Source organism: Carassius auratus, unplaced genomic scaffold (genome assembly GCF_003368295.1).
Source record: "Carassius auratus strain Wakin unplaced genomic scaffold, ASM336829v1 scaf_tig00214400, whole genome shotgun sequence".
Taxonomy (NCBI): Eukaryota; Metazoa; Chordata; class Actinopteri; order Cypriniformes; family Cyprinidae; genus Carassius; species Carassius auratus.
In genome coordinates this window covers 57,958-77,500 of record NW_020527643.1, presented here as the reverse complement: position 1 = coordinate 77,500, position 19,543 = coordinate 57,958, and positions in this window count along the sequence as shown.

Sequence of the window (19,543 nt, the reverse complement as noted above, 5' to 3'; positions counted from 1 at the left end):
CAACTATTAACTACATTAAGCGTGAGAGAGTCAGAATTCATTCAATGCTAAATGTCACACATAGACACAATGTAAATAAGCCATTATACTGTACGTCACTTACTCTCCTAAAAAAAAAAATTATAATAAAAATAAAAATAAAATTGGAACTGTGTTCTATGGTCACATGAAACTAAAAAAGTATATATTTTAGCACTTAACACTCAAGATGGGTTTGGCACAGAGGGGTAAAAAAAAGAAAACAAACAAAAAAATTCAAAATAAAAAATAAAAAGACCACTGTGTCTATGAAAAAATCATCCCAGTCCTATGACCTGAACCCAGAAAATGAGTGATGAATCTCCAGACCCATGTCCACCACACAGGCCTGTCCCATTGTCCCTCACCCTAGTCCTTCTCAGCTCCACCAGATTCCCCTCTTGAAATTCATTTTTTGCTTTGTTGTTTTGTCTGGAAGTCGCTGCTTCGGTGGGGGGCTCTGTCAGGTATTTTATAGTCTTTGTGCTAGTTTTGTGTTGGACTTTTAGTTTGTAGTTTGCTCTGTTTGGTTCCTTATTCCCTCTGCCATGTTTGCAATCCTTTGTAGTTTTCTAGTTGAACTAGTTGTCTAGCTGATTAATCCTTTATTGTGTGCAACTGTGTCTAGTTAGCTTGTTACCCATTTTGTATATAAGCTCAGTGTTTCCTGTTATCATTGTAGAGTCATGTCCAGTGATGGATGTTTGTGAATGTGCTCTGATGTGTTTTATTTTATTCCTTCTGTTCCATGATTTGTTATTTTCTTTATTTTGGTTCTCATACTTAAATTATCATCTGCATTTGGATCCTACTCTTTCCCCTTTTTTTTGAGTTCACTCCATATACTATTTACTGTACCATTTAGTTTAACTTTTTTTTCTTTAAATATGTCATGGTCTCCACTTTACAGTTCGTATGTAAAAGCATGCAGTCCACTAATAAATTCAATAATAACAACAGAAACAACAAAAATAATAATTGCAATACATCAAGCAATAATAGCTTAACATGCCCTCTACATACCCAACAGCAAATCTGAGGTTAACATTTTTATGTACAAAAAGAAAAAAAAAAAGTTTTCTGGTATCCAAAGATTGAAGCAGCCTACAACATGTAACACTGTCCCCCATGTGTTTCCCCCTTGCTACAACTACACAAAAAATGCTGATCCTCATAAATCATCGTAATCATCTCATGTGTGTACTTAATACTCATTATGTTTCTTTAGTCAGATGGAGATGAGACATTCATCAATGTCATCCTTTATCATGCTGTGTTTTAGTGATGGTGTGTAGCCTACATTTCAGGGGGATGAGGCAGCAAACACAAAATCTTTATTAAATTCTGCAAGCTGTGATTTTCTGCAACCATACCAGATGGCATCTATCCACCTGCTCCAAAAGCATGCTAGTGGATCATCAAAACTATTAGACATTTTGTTTGTTGGTTTGTGTGTTGTTGTTTTTACGTACCAAACCCGTTCTTTTGTGCTTGTAAATATTAAAAAACATTATAGTACTTATATGTTTTTACATTAATATGTATAATAGTATGTATTGTAATTATATTATCACTTTTATAAATATATGTTACGGAATACCACAGGAGGCTAAGGAATAACAGAAAGACAGTTTACTGAGGCACAAGCAGAGGAGCGGGTAGTGCTGGGTAGAGTGATATGGAGTATGGCAGTGATGAAGTGATCCGTAGTAGCAGGGAAGAGACGTCAAAGGAGGGAGGTGTACCACACACACAAGGAGATGGCTGGGAACTTCAGGAGATCGCTGGAGAGAGGTAAGTAGAGAGAGTTAGTCCTTAGAGTTAGCATACAGGTAAGACCTTGTTGCGAACGAGACCGGACGCTGACTGAGTGTGTTGTATTTGAAGTGCAGAGGTGATTTGATGATGATGAGGGTCAGGTGGAAGTGCTCAGTACTCAGGTGAGGGCGTGCATTGTGAATGAGTGGAGGTGGAACCTGGCGTGTTTGTAACAATACCCCCCTCCCCACGGCCTGCTCCTGAGGGCTGAGGACCCTGACGACGTGGTGGACTTCCTCTTCCTCTGGGAGCTGGCCGGTTAGGATGACTGGAGTGGAAGGTGTTTAGTAAGTTCGGATCCAGGATGTCATTGTGTGGGACCCATGAACGTTCCTCTGGACCATATCCTTCCCAGTCCACTAGGTATTCAAGTTGTCCACCATGCTGCCGTGAGTCCAGGATGTCTCTTACTTCGTAGGCAGTACCGTCTTCTAGGAGGAGTGGAGGGGGGGCTTCGGCTTCGCCAGGTTCTGTGGAGGGAGAAACAGAGGGATGGTGAGGTTTCAGGAGAGACGCATGAAAAGTGGAGTGAATCCGATACTCAGGTGGTAATTGTAGTTTGTAAGTGACCAGATTGATCTGCTCAAGGATGGTGATTGGGCCAATGAATCTGGGACTTAGCTTGCAGCAGGGCAGGCACAGGCGGATGTCCCGGGTGGACAGCCAGACCTTCTGACTGGGTTGGTATGTAGGGGCCTCAGATCGGCGAAGGTCAGCTGTCATTCTGCGCCTGCGTAGGGCCCACTGGAGTTGGTGGTGGACCGAGTCCCAGAACCTCTTGCTCTCCCGGAACCAGTAGTCGATGGCGGAGACATCTAAGGGTTCACCTGACCAGGGGAAGAGTGGAGGTTGGTAGCCGAGCATGCACAGGAATGGAGTAAGTCCAGTGGTAGGTTGTCGCAGGGAGTTCTGTGCGTACTCGGCCCCCCCTTGGAACTGGTTCCAGGAGTTCTGGTGGCCGTGACAGTAGGTACGCAGAAAGCGTCCAATCTCCTGAACCTTCCTCTCCGTCTGCCCGTTTGATTGTGGATGGTATCTGGGGGACATACTGATGGCCACACCTAGGAGTGAATGGAATGACTTCCATACCCGGGAGATGAACTGAGGACCTCTGTCTGAGACGATGTCTTCTGGGATGCCGAAGTACCTGAAGACATGGTTAAATAATAACTCGGCCGTTTCCATGGCAGTGGGCAGACCTTTCAGGGGGAGAAGACGACATGACTTACAAAATCTATCCACTATGACAAGAATGCAGGTATTATTATCTGAAGGAGGAAGATCAGGTCAGGTGGAAGTGCTCAGTACTCAGGTGAGGGCCTGCGTTGTGAATGAGTGGAGGTGGACCTGGCGTGTTTGTAACATAAATAGTATGTTTTTACTTTTTTTTTTTTTTCATTAAAATAACCTCTTTTATTGCAAATGAGCACTGTGACACAGTGGGTAGTACTGTAACCTCACATCTTGGTTTAAGTCCTGAATGATTTTAGTATATCTATAATCATATAATAATTAATAATAATTAATAATAATTGTGACAAGTGGGGCGGGTGGAGTGATTAGGAAATGATCGACACCTGCTCCACTCACTGGTCTCGAGTCCCACAGAGGAGATTGGAAGGATACAAAAGAGGAGCAACAACAGTGAAGGATGAAAGACAACCAAGGCCTGGGCTTTATTTTGTGTTTGGTTTTTGTTTGTGTGGGAAGTGGTGGGGGGGACAGAGCGCAGTCTCATGAGTACCCCCCGGCCTGCGAGGGGCGATGGGGGTATGTGTTGAGTGGGGCGCAGCCGAGAGCCGTGGGAACGGAGTGAGGCCGCTAGAGTGAATGGGAAATGAGTGACACCTGCTCCACTTACTGGTCTTGAGTCCCACGGAGGAGATTGGAAGGATACAAAAGAGGAGCGACAACAGTGAAGGATGAGAGACAACCAGGCCTGGGCTTTATTTTATGTTTGGTTTTTGTTTGTGTGCAACAGTCGTCCGTGAGGGGCTGTCACGCTGTTTTGTGTTTATTTTGTAATTAAAGTTTCCTTTGAATGTCTGCCAGTTCCTGTGACTGTAAAGTTTTTAATGTGTTACAATAATTAATAATTCCTTACATTTATATAGTGCTTTTCTAGGCACTCAAAGCGCTTTGCATCACCGGGGGTATCTCCTCATCCAGCACCAGTGTGCAGCATCCACATGGATGATGCAACGGCAGACATATTGCACCTTAACGCCCACCTCACACCCGCTTACTGGTGGAGAGCCCTGCTTAGCTTCAGTGGGCAACTGGTCTTGGGCTCTAAGGTGATATGGCTGCCGATCATGTACACTGAATTTGCTATTATTGCATGCTATTTTTTAATGTACTACAATACACTGACATGCAAATAGTAGGATATTTGACACATAGCCTATAACAGTAGCATACATTTAGAGTCCTAATATATATATATATATATCAAGACTGTTGGAAGACCATTTCAGGTGACTACCTCTTGAAGCTCATCAAGAGAATGCCAAGAGTGCGCAAAGCAGTAATCAAAGCAAAAGGTGGCTACTAAGAACCTAGAATTTGACATATTTTCAGTTTTTTTTATTCTGTTTTGTTATGTATATAATTCCATATATAATTCCACATGTGTTAATTCATAGTTTTGATGCCTTCAGTGTGAATCTACAATTTTCATAGTCAAAAATAAAGAAAACTCTTTGAATGAGAAGGTGTGTCCAAACTTTTGGTCTGTAGTGTATATATATATATATATATATATATATATATATATATATATATATATATATATATATATATATATATTTAATTAGCCTTCTAAAAAATTTTATGCATTGCAATCCTTAGATTTTTTTTATTTTATTTGGCATGACAGTTATATTATATGTTTGTGTGCTGCTGTGCGTCCCTGCTTTAATAAGCAGCATGTATGTGCATTGCGGACCCACCTATACTAACACGCTCTTTAAATAACAAAGAAAAAACATTGTGCCAGACTTTAGACTAGGTTTGAGTTGGTCTATGGCGCAGTCTATTTTTAGCTCCTTAAAATAGCAATGCGCCAGCAATGCGCCTGAAAACACCTCTTTTTTAGACCAGCGTGCCCATGGACACAGAAATGGGCGCAAATGTATTTGCTTATTAAACGACATGGTGCTGGATGGGAAAATGCGAGCAGCACTGGACTGAAACTAGCAAACACTCTTGCGCTGCACCTTGTGAATACATATCCTCTAACACTTTGTTTGGTTGGTCAGTTGTTTTTAACAATATATCCCATATAGACTCCGTGTTTACTTAAAGGAAAAGGGTTTCAGGAGTTATATTACTGCGCCGAGGACGAAGAGCTGCAAAGTGCTCTTCCGCCATAAATTATAGTCATAATTTTTATCCGCTTAGGAAACTGCCATTGTTAAATTTGTATCATCATACTCATGTAACCATCACGTAACCGTTTTTAAATAGGGAAAACATGGAAGTGTTTGGTAGCTTCTGCAAACCTGATTCCATAATAGTTGAGACACTGTACAAATTGTGAATAAAAACAGAATGCAATGATGTGGAAGCTTCAAATTTCAATATTTCCTTCAGAATACAACATAGATGACATATCAATTGTTTGAACTGAGAAAATGTATCATTTTAAGGGAAAGATAAGTTGATTTTAAATTTCATGTCATATATGTCATAATATATATATATATATACACACACACACACACACACACACACACATAAAGCAGCATTTTGTAGCTTTTTTGTAGGAAATTTACTTTTTACTTTTTAATTTACTGTTGATCAAAACTCTGATTTAGCCTGATTTGTTCTTGTCCTCATAGTGCTAATCAGCTGATCTGTGCAGATTCTATTTTATTTTTAGTTCATTTTTTTCTGAGAAAAATTAATAGAGATTTAAATATAATCTCAAACATTTTATTTGCATGATGTCTGACGTGGTTCAGAGAAACATTTTGATGGTGCAAATATGTATAAAGAAAAAATAAAGAAAAATAAAGAAAAAATACTGACATAGATCAAAAATTGACCTTTAACAGTTATATACATTTTTGTAGTAGTACTGCTACCAATATATATTATACCGCCATGGGCTTAGATAAACATTCAAATAGCTTTCTAACTATCAGCAAATCTTTTTATAACAGTGAAGCAAACATGTCTCCCACTGTTTTACAGGCAGTATATGTTGACCCTGTTTAATTAGTTGTTGTACTGTAATAGCAGATCAATTGCAACAAAGCAATTGTGCTATCTCTAGACATAATCAGTCTGGAGTGCAGTCTGCATCCAATGTTGGACTATGGCGAGATAAGATTGATGTTTTTATCAATTTTTAATCAAAAATGACAATGCTTTAGCTATTTTCATATTTCATTGAGTGTGTCGGTGACAGCAAGCATTCAGTTTGTGTTTTACACAAGTCCTAAAAGTAAATGTGATAATTGAATTACTGCTGGATTAAAATTATTCTGTACTGCAGATTTCTCAGAATGTCTTATTCAGTAAAATTAATAGTCTTTTTTATGTCTGTTCGAAATTTGGGCTAAGAAGAACATCTAAATTTACATTCTTCAGTCCAGTTTATGACACTGGTTATATACAATGCTATGTTCATTGCGTAAATGCGAGGAGAGATTAAAGGAAGATTTATGCTGGAATTGTGCAATAGTTTATATAATTATTGTTTAGGTTAACCCAAAAAGTATTGTAAACTATTTATTTTAATTGGTCCACAGCATACAACATACTGATTATGAAAAACGTTGCAACAACAAGCATATTTTATGTGGAACATATTATTCAGGTCAGAATTAAGTAAAAAAAAAATAATAAAATAATAATAATAATAATAATAATATATGTAAAGATGAGTCAGAGACGTTCGGATCCATATGCAGTAGTTTATTAAAGAATGGTCAGACAGGCAGAAATCAGGAACGGGTCAGACAGACAGAAATCAGGAATGGTGTTAGGTATGTCAGGGGATATCCAAAATCAGCAACAGAAACAAGCAGAGGTCGGGGAAGGCAGCAGAGAATGCATAATCCAAAGTCAAACACGGAAGGAACAAACACTGGGAAAACACTCAGAAATGCCAGACAGAACTAAATGACTTTGCGCTATTATAGAGTCCAAACACAGTTTAAATAGGGGAGTGGTAATGGGGAACACCTGGTGGTTTTTAGCCCTAAGCACGGGATTATGGGAAATGGAGCTGGGAATGGAAATACAAAATGCCAGAGTCCTGAGTGGAGTGCCCTCTATTGGAGTTCATGGGCACTCCAGCTGATGATATATATATATATTGCGAAATGTGTCCCGAGCTCTCATCAGCATCACCCTGGAAACCTAGCAATCACACCTGCACCTGCTTGTCACGGCTGAACGGCCACACCTGCGCCCCATCAAGCTCTGACTTTATAACCTGGCAAACGAACATAGAGGTGAGAGATGTCTCCACAAGACTCGGCTAACCATACCTTCTATTGTGCCCACAGACAGCAGTGTGTGACACTGGTGGAGAATGCGGGCATAGCAGTGAAGAAGTCACCAACAACGACGCATCCACATTCAGGGTCGCCCCTCTTGGTTTGATCCGGACGTTTTTTGTTTTTGTTGGCTTACGTACTCTCTCTGTTTCCCTAGGTGGCACTCCTCCCCCAAAAATGGAAGATCTGCTGAAGCACCTCACCGAGGTGAGCATCCGCCAGCAGCAAGTTATGGAACACATAGCCTCCCGACAGGGGGAAACCGAACGCGAGCTTGCCGTGCTCCGCATTGCCGCTGCTCAGCGAACTCCGCTAAGTGACCCCCGTGTCCAGGCGACGCTGTTGCTGCAAAAGATGACGGAGCACGATGACGTAGCAATGTACCTGCAAATGATTGAAGCCACCCAAAACTGGGAGGTTGGGGATCGACTTTAGGGGCCCAGAACACGATCCAGTGCTTCCGTGACCCTTTCCACTGGCCGGGACTGGAGGCTGAAGTTAAATGTTTCTGTCAGGCCTGCCCAACCTGTCAACAGACCTCACCACGCTCCTCTCCCCCCAGCCCACTGAAACCGCTGCCCATCATTGAGGTGCCCTTCGGGCGGATCAGGATGGATCTGGTAGGGCCGCTGGCGAAGTCCACCCTGGGCCACGAACATATCCTTGTGTAGCTGTGTAGCTGAGTTGTCCTTCCCATCCCAGATACTGACTGACCAGGGCACCCCGTTTTTGTCCCGGATGATGGCTGACCTGTGCAAGCTGTGCAAGCTCCAAGGTCCAACAGCTCCGTACTCCGTACTAGTCAATTGATTCAATCAAACCCTGAAGCAAATGTTGCAACGAGTGGCCACCGAAGACAAGTGGGACTTTGACCAAATGCTGCCATATGTACTCTTCAGTGTCCGTGAGGTCCCTCAAGCATCCACTGGGTTCATCCCGTTTGAACTCCTCTTTGGCCGACAGCCCCGCGGCCTGCTTGACGTCACCAGAGAGGCCTGGGAGTAACAACCGGCGGTACACCGAACCACAGTAGAGCATGTGCAGGAGATGTGAAAGCGGATCAACAGAGTCATGCCCATCGTCCGGGAACACCTCGCCAAGGCCCAACAGGCCCAGCAACGGCATTACAACTGGGCAGCCCTACCACGGAAATTCCAACGAGGGGACCACGTTATGATCTTGGTCCCCATGGCCACCTGCAAATTCCTGGCCACCTGGCAGGGTCCGTATACCATCACGGAGAAGGTTGGCCCCATAACCTACCGTGTGTGGCAGCCAGGGAGAAGAAAAGAGGATCAACTGTACCATGTGAATCTCCTGAAGCACTGGGTCTGGACCGGGCCCCAGCTCTTAACACCAGGTGGCCATTGGCAGTCCCGGGCCTTCCCTTCGGGCTGCATGGAGCCCCAGCCACCTTCCAGCGTCTAATGGACGTCCTCCTGTGGCTGCACCAGGCCTACGTGGCTGCCTATCTGGATGATGTCATTATCGACTCAGAGACTTGGGAAGACCATGTGGAGCAGCTGCGGAAGGAGCTCTTGGGGCTACACCGGGCTGCCCTGACAGCCAATCCCCAGAAATTTCAACTGGCCCTTGTAGAAGCAAAGTACCTGGGCTACCAGGTGGGTTGCAGTCTTATAAGACCGGAAGAGAAGAAGGTGGCAGCTATCCTCTCCGCACTGCGACCTGCCTCCAAGACTTAGGTATGGGCCTTTTTGGGGTTGGCGGGTTAATACCACTGCTTTATCCCTAACTTCTCCTCCTTAGCTTCTCCCCTGACAGACCTGACCAGGAAGGGGTAGCCGGAGAAGACCCTTTGGATCCCTGAGACAGACGCAGCGTTCCAGTGGATAAAGACAGCCCTCATGTTGGAACCGGTGCTCAGAGCCCCTGACTTTAACCGCTCCTTCCTGCTGCAGACGGACGCATCTGACACCGGGTTGAGAGCCGTCCTTTCCCAGGTCCATGACGGCGAGGAACACCCGGTGATATACATTGGCCAAAAGCTGACCCCAGCAGAGCGACGGTACGTGACTAAGAAATGTTCTGGCCATGTAAACAAACTGGTACAGACCCTGAACTATGCTATTTAACAATATGCCCCAATTATACACCAATGTGAGAAACTTTCCCCCCAGTTCTCAGTCCATAAAAAAAAAAAAACACTTAAATTTAATGCCAAATCAAACTCCCACAACTGCTAGGAAAAAACTTGGAAAGCTCAAACCTGGCTGTCAGATAATCCAGTCCTGTCAGGACAAAAGAGTAACCAATGGAACAGGACCACAGACTGCTCAAAAATATTTGTGCAAAATGACAGATTTAAAAACAAATCAAATCAAATGCCTTTTATTGCGCCTTTTAAACTACTTTTGTTAATTACCTTATAATAGTGGAGCTGTAGGTTTTAATTAATCAAAAGCAGTGATGTATCAACCTTGCTGCTACGAAATGTAATGCAGCTTTTCAGTAAAGAAGCTATTTTATTGAAGCCTAGCAGCGTTGACAAGTTTTTGTGCTTCTTAATGTTTGTGTGTGATTGTATCCATGTGTGTAAATTACTGCCTGTGTGTACGTGTAACTCTCTAAATAAAGTAAAGCATTAATCAAATCAAATATTCCTACAGAATATATGCAGAACATAATTTACCGTATAACAGAACATGTCAACACAGGAGAAAACTGAAGTCATTAGGTCATTATATGGGCATCTAAAAAAAAACAGAGATGTTAATTATAGGCACCAGCGTTTTTTTTCAACTGGTTTATTTGATCCAATTGTCCGAAAGAACCGGTTCACTTGAGCACCTGCTCCTTTGCCCCTTAAGTCAAAGCCAAGTTTGTGAATGCCTGCCCATGCCCAATCATAATATGAGTACAATTTATTAATAATAATTTAGCCGTAAATAAAATGACCAACATGATGACCTTTCACGTGATGACGACGACCTCCTTATCCAACCGGTGAACACCGGGACGATTCTTCACGCCGTACGCGCATTTTTTTATTGTTAGAGGATATTTTCAACACCGTGGCAACTGGTAAGTGGTTTTTCATTCTCAGCGAAGTGATTTTGATGTTTATTTACTTATTATTATTTTACAAGAACGATGTGATGTGAGAACATGCAGATATGTTGTTTATATTGCTGTGTGTAGCCTGTAGTGTAGAAGTAACGTTGAGGGAGAAAAGTTTCACAGGCATCGATGGGTCTGGTCTTTTTATGTTATTTGACTAAACTTTTATTATATTACAATACTTATTTATTTATTAACAAGTTGAGTGCCTTAAAAATAATTATCACAACACTGGTAAGGCTTATTCAGATTTTCTCATTCTCTGAATTATCATTATAAAAATAATTCAGAAATGAATTAAAATATAATTATATTTTAAATGTGACACAAATATATTTCAGACAGGAACCACTTTGGCGAGTTTACTTGAGTTTATTGAACACAATTTATCTTTGGCAGTATGGTTCCTTATGGGGGTTCTTGCTCCCAGAATAACTGAACATACAAGAGCTTTAACATTAACCCCCAAAACATAATGAGAGGTATTATGGCCTGAAGAAGAACCCCCCAAAACCAACCTTGTTCCAATCCTGCAAAGAGAAAAGCATTGGCGTTAACATGCTGCATTAACATGAGACTCTTATCGGACGATAAAAAAAATATCGCCGTTAATCTATTCTCAAAGTTGGGTTGGGAGCTGGGTCTATACTAAGCAAGCTATGATGACTTTCACCTAGATATTTTATATAACCGACCAACGCTATCTCAGGTCCAGCCAAAAAAGATGCTAGGGACAGATGACAGGCCACTGCTGTGCATCGTCACGAAAGCTTATCTTTTTCACGTGTTTTTAAGCCTTAATGCTTGTTGATTTAAACATTAAAGCATCCAAAAACAAGAAGTGGAAAAGCTGAATAGAGTAGCTGGTTACTCAAGCGCTGTGTTCGGTGCAAACAAGAGAGAGAGCCGCACATCAGGGACAGCGACACTGAACCAAGCTCTCTTCTGCGAAGTTCTCCTCGAAGTCCATCTTGCACCTGAACAAACAAATACAAACCGCAGTTTGAACAAACAAAAAGATGTGAAAGAGCCCAACTCAGTGCTCGCCGTGTTCAGGGCTCATGCAGAGAAAAGCGTCTCAAAACACAAGAACATCGAATTTGCTTATTTTTGCTCTTGTGCCTACAAATACATACAAAATATTAATTGAGATTAACAATTATGACAAAACATTTATTGTCTGTGTAATCTATCGTGCATGCTGACATCACAGATCATTTTCCAATTGCAATATTTTTTGGCTCTGACAAATCAGTCTCTCCTCCATTCACTGAAATTAAATCTAAAATTCTTAATGAGAAAACCTTGCAGCACTTAACTGCTAATTTACAGGCCAAGTCATGGACTTCTATCTATGACAGTGCAATTCCTGATGCTGCATATGACAATCTGATAAAGATCATTCAAGACTCCATTAAGGAGATAATTCCTGAGAAGACTGTCAAATGCAGCACTACTCTCCAGAACCCTTGGATTACAAATTTAATTTTGAAATCTATTAAATGTAAAAGTAGGCTTTACAAATTCGACATGAAAGATCCTTCTAGTTTAAATAAAGAGAAATATATTTCCTATAAAAATAAATTAACACAGATTATAAGAAAAAGTAAAATAAATCATTATACAGAACTTCTAAAAGCTTCACAGGGGGACTTCAGGAGGTCATGGAATGTGTTAAATGAAGTTCTCAATAGGAGACAATAGAGTTTTAATAATCATTTTGATCCAATGGGTGTAAATCTGTCAAAAAAGATAATTCAACCCAAGGGTGTCACCTTTAAGCATTTTCTTTCTGGTAGTTACATTCATTCATTCTTCATGATACCAACAGACAGTACTGAACTCCTCAAGATCATTTTGGACTTGAGGAACTCATACATCGCTGGTGTAGATGGAATATCTAGTAGGATAGTTGCGAACGTCATTGTAGAGCCACTGGAATAACTCATTTTAATATCCTTTCTTTATTTACTGGTGTTGTAATGACAAAAATCGCTAATATAATTCAATTTTTTTAATCGGGCGATAGAAATGATATAATAATTACCGGGCCATATCAATTCTACCCACTTTTTCTAAAGTAATGGAGAAGGAAGTATACAATAGACTTAGTGCCTATCTTGATAAATTGGATATTCTTGTTCCCTCAATATGGTTTTAGAATAAAGAGCACAACCTCTATGGCAATACTAGACCTAACTGAACAAATTAATGACTGTATTGAAGAGGAGAAATGTGGTACTGGTATTTAGGACCTATCAAAAGCTTTTGATACCATTGATTTTGATATCTTATTGAACAAATTACAACACTATGGTATCAGAGGTGTAGCACTTGAATGGTTCAGAAGTTATCTATATGAGAGGGAACAGTATGTCCATGTCAATGATCATAACTCTACTTGTAAGCCCATAATCTTGGGGGTCCCCCAGGGCTCCATTTTAGCGCCACTCTTAATTATTCTATATATAAATGATTTTGTAAATTCATCAACATTATTCCATAAAATCATCTTTGCAGACGATACAAATTTGTTAACATCACATAGTATTCCAATTATTTTACAAGATATAGTCAATTCAGAGTAAATCAAAGATGACTCTTGGTTTAAATGTAACAAAATGACATTACATTAAATGTAAGCAAAACTAATTTTATTATATTCAAATCGACCAAGAAAAATGAATTAAAAACACTGACCGTTGCCTGATTAAAATTAATGGCTAACTGATAAAAAGAGTGCATTCTACTAAATTCCTGGGGGTCCTCATTGACGAATCTCTTACCTTTAAATGTCATATTGATCATCTTGTAAACAAACTGTCAAAGTATGTTGGCTTGTTTTATAAGATCAGACACATTCTTCCACTGTCTGCCCTACTCTTGTTGTATAAAACTCTCTTTGAACCACATATTAATTACTGTAATGTGATATGGTGCAACACCTTCACAAGTTATCTTAAAAACCTTGCACCATTACAAAAGAAACGGGCTCTATCCTGGTCAGAGATAAACTCTCCTACTCACCCTCTATTTTATCGCTTTGAGTTACTAAGACTGAGCTAAATAAATATCATAATGCCTGCTTTATGTTTCAAGTTGTTAATAATCTGAACTCTAGATTGAGTAGCCTTGTTCCTACCTCCAGCCCCCAGCATACATACCAAAGGAGAACTAAATCACTCATATCTAGAAAATATCGCCGACATGTTTGCGCCAGTATGAGCGTTGTCTGTAGTGGGCCGCAGATTTGGAATGGGATCGATGACGGCCTTAAGGTTTTGCCGTCTGTCTCCAACTTCAAAAGACTAAATAAATATAATTTATCAACCTATATTTAATATATAACTATCTTTTCATGGTCTTCTGGGATGTATGTGTATGTATTTTTATGTCTGTATTGGTGCGCTCTTGTGTGCTTTCAGTTCATTTACCATCGTCTGCTTACAGGTGGTCACTCTGTTTTTTAACTATTGGCCTCCACCTATAAGCTTTTTGAGCATTTTTTGGGGACCCATTTCACTATATACCAAATTCGTATTCTGTACCTCCGCTGTATTATAGAATTTGCTGGTAGTGGTATTAGGGAATAAACTTAAACTCAACACAACTCAATACTATAAAGCCCTGAATGGTTTAGCACCTCAGTATTTGAATGAGCTCTTATTGCAAATATAGTCCTCCATGTCTGCTGTTTTCTTAAAACTCTGAAAACTCTTTGATAATAGACAATAACAATTACCATAACACAAGATGTACTTGCTACATCATTAGAAAAATGGCATTTATGCTAATATCAGTCTGTTTCTCTCTTATTTCGAGGTCACCATAGCCACCAGATCCAGTTTGTATCCAGATCAGAAGGTCAATGCAGTCACCTGGATCCAGCCCAGATAGTGGATTTATGTCACGACTGGGTAAATGAAGGACTGGAAACAATAGTGAGTTAGACAATTTAATAAAAGTAAGTAAACAAACAGGAGTACAAAGACGATGCTGGGAAGACGACAATCCAAGATGGATGTGAGGTGGTGAGGAATCCGGATGATGACGGTGAGAAGTCAGCAGGAGAGGATGGCACAGGAACTGTGGGGAATAGAGCCGAAGGTAAGTCTTTGTGGCTGAGTGAAAGTGCGGAAAGTGGATGAGGTTCCGGGGAAAACACGGACATTCAAACACAAACAACACTAAAGTCAACAGACAGGGGAAGCGACATTAAACAACATTCTCACAAACACAAGCCAATATATAGGGAGTGAGTAATGAGTGACAGCTGCTGCTGATGACAATTAACGGAGACGCCCACAAACTAATCAGTGCAGACGTGAAACACACAGACTTCACCACAAAGTGCAAAAACCCAGAGATCACGGTTTACCAACCGTGACAATTTAGCACCTAAAGAGGATATCTACATCCCTGAATGTCAGCGGAGACCAGACTAACTAGATGAGCTCCAGAGACAGATCCACAGTCAAGACCTTGTCTCCTAGATGGCCACTGGATTCAAGACCACAGGAACCAGATGAGTCCTCTGCACAATCTGACTTTGCTGCAGCCTGGAATTGAACTGCTGGTTTTGTCTCGCCAGAGGAGAATTGGCCCCCCGACTGAGCCTGGTTTATCCCAAGGTTTTTTCTCAATTCTTTCACAGATGGAGTTTTGGTTCCTTGCCGCTTTCCCCTGTGGCTTGTTTAGTTGGGGACACTTAATTTCAGGCGACTTTGTCGACTTGATTGCACATATACTATTTAAACTGAACTAAGCTGGGTGATGACATAATTGAATTCAATGTTGAAAATATTTGCTTTATTGACACATTATTTTACTATTTATTGCTGTTCAGTAGCTTTGTTATAATCTTTATTGTTAAAAGCTCTAGCAGGGGCGGAGTGGCAATCAGGACGATCAGGACTTTTCCCGGTTGATGAATTTTCATGATCGGCCCATTATAAATTATTCATAACGGCCGTGAGAGCCGGTGTAGCAGTCGATTCTGTTCCCCTTGTAATGTCTGTTTCCCTTTACGCAAACATACTACAATTCTTGCGTAGTTGCCGAGTTCCTATACGTACAATCAGAACTAGCTTGCGCAAGAAGTGTGACTGGATGTACGGCAAGTCTACTACGCCATTGTCCCTTTTTGCTTTCCTTACATCCAGGTGTGTTTGGTGTATTTGCATGCGGGAATGTTGCCAAATCCGCGGAATTTAGGCTACTTTGGGAAAATGTTTGATTAACTATATGGTAGGGTTTATTACACGGACCTGTCAACCCGAGGGGAAACAGACATTCAGAGGGGAACAGAATCCACTGCAACACCGGCACTGTATTTCTGGTTACCCACCTGCACACTCATCTCATCTCCCCCATCATATTCTTCATACAGAACTTTCATGGTCACAAAAAAACAAAACAAAAAAAAAACGAGTATTTAATTCATTTGATTGTTCTTAAATTAACATAGAATGGAGTAAAACCTCCTGGGAATGGGGAATTTGTTTATCCAATGAATCGATTGCAGGTCGTCTATTTACAGAAATCTAGGGAGATGATGAGCGCCCCCTGCCCCCTCGTCTAATGGCATGACCCAAAAATGGCACACGCCAGACTAGAGAGAGAGAGAGAGAAAGCGCGCAAATTAAAAAACAAAAACAAAAACAAAAGACAGTCAGGAAGGATTAGCGTGGTTGCATATCATTTAACGATACCCCCATGGAAGGCAAGAAGGGAAAGGACAAAGGAGGGGCCGAAAAGGACAGAATGAAGAAGAAGCGGATGCTGGAGGAGAATGCATCAAAGTGCTCAAAAATTACGGATTTATTCCGAAATCAGGCGTCAACAGGTGAATTGACAGAAAAAACAGTGGCGCCGCTCAAGCATTAACATACGTTATTGCTAGCTGCCCGGGAACTAGCACAAGTTGGTAGCCTAATAATAATGACTAATTTAATTAGTGGTAGGTAGACAGTGGTGTGTGTATTATATATATTCATACTATAATGACGCCGCCAACGCCAATTAATAATCAGGAACACTTTATAATAAAAGTTCAGTTGTAAGTAATTTATAAGTGGTTAGCTTATGATAAACTATATAATTTACAAAAACATTCATAAATGATTAGCAAGTGATGCTCACATTTTATTTATGTTTTGAAAATTCCATTACAAGTCAGCGGCGGTTTGAACGCCTCTCACGTGGCATTGTCAAGGTAGCAATTTCACTGGATCTAAACAAATCAGTCTAACCATAGACCACGTGACCAGTAGTGGTGGCTTTCTTAATATATTTAAAATAATTTTGCAAGGGTTATGACGTTAGTAGTATATATTTTTTAGCATTTTTTTTTTTGACCACGAGGGCCGGTGGTTTACGAAATTTTCCGGTAGATTTTTTGGTCCCACTCCGCCCCTGAGCACTAGCACTTTATAAATAAAGGTGACTTGACTCATGATATTTTAATTCCTTTTAGGTGGTAAACCTAAACCAAACCCTTGTTTTCATATATCAGTATATATTTCCTCAGAGCTTTGCAGCAGCTCACCTTGCAACAAACTCTTTTTGCACATACAGGTCGAATCTGTGGGGGATATCTGTATGGGAATCATGTCTCATTGCAGACTCAAGAGCAGAATACATCTTTCTGCCACAGCTTTTCATTCTACTAGACACAAAATTGAAGTCACCTCATTTGAGGAACAAAATAGATGGGCAAATATGAGTGTGCCTAGTGCCCATAGGCTGAAGTCAAAGAGAGAAAATAAGGAGTGAGACCTGTCATTAAAACTAATCTTCAAAATTCCCCTAATCCTCATCATGCCAATGGTTTCCTTACAATAAATCAGACATTTTTAAGATAATGTAGGGCTGGAGGAAAGAGTAGGCAGTGTTCTTCAGTCATAGATAATAATTTGATTATAATATAACATTATAGAATATAATAGTGCAGTATCTTATTTTATTTTATATTATTTTATTTTTTAATTTATTAATTAATTATTTTTTTCCTCAGCCCAACCTGGAAAGAAGCAAAAAAGTTTAGAATATTGAAAACTTAAACATTTAAAATTGTAAATTGATATGTGACATTGATCATATGAACTTCTTTTTACAGAAGGTCAGATGTTCTTGATTCCATTGACACACAAAAGATGCACTTTAGGACATTGTTAAATCATGCTAGAGAATATGATCATCAGGCTTTTAATGCATCAATAAAGACAAAGCAGAAAAAGACATTATACAATTCATTTATCCATTTATTTTTATTTTTATTTAATTTTTTTATGTATTTATTTATTATTTGACTTGTCACTGAAACTGCTGTAGTGCCTCTTAAAACAAAGGGTAATATAGGGGAAAAAATTAAAGAAGATGAAGAAATGTTTTAATCAAGAAAAAAAAAAATCTAAAACACAAAACAAAATAAAGCTCTGGTAGTTTGAGTTGTTTGACATAATGTAGTCTACATTGCCCAGAGAGTGTATACCTAATGCTAATGCTGATTGATATTGATTTGATTATTCCCTGATCTCACTTGGTTGTAAGACTGTTCATACAAAATTCAAAAACAGTGCTAAACTGCTTTAAGGTAGTTTTTGAAAAAAAAATTAAAATAATTAATGGTCAGGCTGCTAACAAAATGCAGTTGGGTTAGAAGTGTAACTACTTTTAGGTACAGTGCAACCTAGATCTCAGGACATTTCTCAAAGGCATCATTACAGAAAGATACATGGCTTAAGTCCATCTGTACAGGCTGCTAAATTCATCTGTCTGGAAGATGGCGACTGTGACAATGATATTAAGTGCATAGGGTATAGAAATAATATAAGGCCCCTCTCTTGGTCTCCAGAGGAGTAGCTGCTGGTGTAAAATTCTGGGAGAAAGCAATAAAAGATCTCTCAGATTAGCTGTGACGTTGAGTTGAAATTGAAATTGATCAACTACAGCGGCTATGAATCTGAAATCAGGAGGGTATTAAACATCATGTCCAAATATACTGTGTCCACGGTTTCCTTTTTGCTTGCAATTTCTGTGCCCCACAATATTTTAATTGATAAGATATGTAGAAATGCACTGCTATAATCAATGTCATTGATCTTGACACTTTAGGCAGATTGGGTAATAATATGTTTAATGTTTTAAACTTTAATAAATGTTGTAAGGTTAGGTATTTTTCAAATGTGCTTGCGGTAGTTAAAACTTTGACACATTTCAGCAGAAATGCAATGCTCCCTCATGGTAAGATATTAATTTGTAAAAGAAATGTAAAAAATGCAATATTTGTTAGTTCAATACTGCTCACCTCTGCAAGTAACATTAGTGAGCCTAATAATGCTTTGCTAGATTTTTAACCTTTCTTTAACCTTTTCTCAAAAGTTCCTCTCCTGAGAGGGCAGGTTTTATGTGATCTAAACATGTTTTCTTTACTACTTGTTCCTTTGGGCCTAGACACTTTCACAAATTGAACAGTCTTTTCAACATCGAACAGAATCATTTTCAAATCTACAAAGCATCATGCATCTTTGACCCCTGTTCCCCAGACCAGTCCAGAATCTGCAGTGTAGATCTCTCAGGTTCTGGGCCATAGTAAATGGATTGCACCCTTCCAAGCTTTTTGTCCATTTTTAAGGGGCAGTACACATTTCCATTAAAACCAGAACATGAGCAATCATCCTTTCCATTTGTTAGAAGCAGAGGCTGATTTCATAGTGTAGATCATGGGCATTATTAGCTCCCCAGCCAAATATGATCTTGTTTGTTTTAGTATCTGTGTGAAATCCATTTAAGATCTCTCTATCATTTTGTCCCCCGCAAGTTGTCAGAAAAGATATGTGGCATCAGTTCACTGCAGATCATGTGTTCCAGGGACGATAAAAAAAGACAATGGTGCACTCTCATTGCTCATCGTTTCTTTATTGTGATTCCTTGTCCTCAAGACATTGCTTACTGGGCCAAGGAGAGAGGGGCTGCATATCTTTTTAAGCCATTTATAAGTATGAAACCCCCTCAATATCTAAAAAAAGACTGCTGCAATTTCCAGCTGAGTGTCAGGGAAATGGTTCACAAGCTCTTAAGACGACCGTTCTTATCCCCTCCAATGGGCCATAGGGTGC